Raw genomic sequence first — 975 nt, forward strand, 5'->3', positions numbered from 1 at the left:
CACCACTGAGTCCTTCTCTTCCTTTAGAGACGAACGTGGAGGAGGGAGGGGAAAAGGGGGGGGGGGTGAGGGAGGGAAAGGGGAAGAGGGAAGGTGAAGGTGGAAGTGAAGGACACAGCAGCGTGTCAAGATCACAGGGTCAATCACTTCTCCTTAACCCCAGGCGTCAACTGGTAGCCCAATAACACAAAAATATATTATATATATATATATATATATATATATATATATATATATATATATATATATATATATATATATATATATATATATATATATATATATATATATATATATATATTAGTATATTTTGGTAGCAGTCTTTCCTGTAGACATATTTTATTAAATATGACCGAAAAAGTAAGATTAATAATTCTAACACGAATTTTCTCAATCTTTCGTACATTATGCTTCACTGTTGGAGGTAAATCAAAAATCACTTCTCCAAAATTCAGTTTTATTTCTAGTCTGACGCGACACGGGCGCGTTTCGTAAAACTTATTACATTTTCAAAGACTTCACAAATACACAACTGATTAGAACTTGCGTTTCCCTGATTTTATATCTACATTTGAGTGAGGTGGGAAGGGTGATGTGGCATTACATTTGAGTGAGGTGGGAAGGATGATGTGGCATTAGAGAATATTAATAGGGTATTAAAAGTATCAACACAAGACAGAACACGAAACAATGGATATTGAATAGAAGTGTTTGTAGAAAGCCTATTGGTCCATATTTCTTGATGCTTCTATATTGGAGCGGAGTCTTGAGGTGGGTAGAATATAGTTGTGCAATAATTGGCTGTTGATTGCTGGTGTTGACTTCTTGATGTGTAGTGCCTCGCAAACGTCCAGCCGCCTGCTATCGCTGTATCTATCGATGATTTCTGTGTTGTTTACTAGGATTTCTCTGGCGATGGTTTGGTTATGGGAAGAGATTATATGTTCCTTAATGGAGCCCTGTTGTTTATGCATC

This window comes from Procambarus clarkii, chromosome 92 (genome assembly GCF_040958095.1).
Source record: "Procambarus clarkii isolate CNS0578487 chromosome 92, FALCON_Pclarkii_2.0, whole genome shotgun sequence".
Lineage (NCBI taxonomy): Eukaryota > Metazoa > Arthropoda > Malacostraca > Decapoda > Cambaridae > Procambarus > Procambarus clarkii.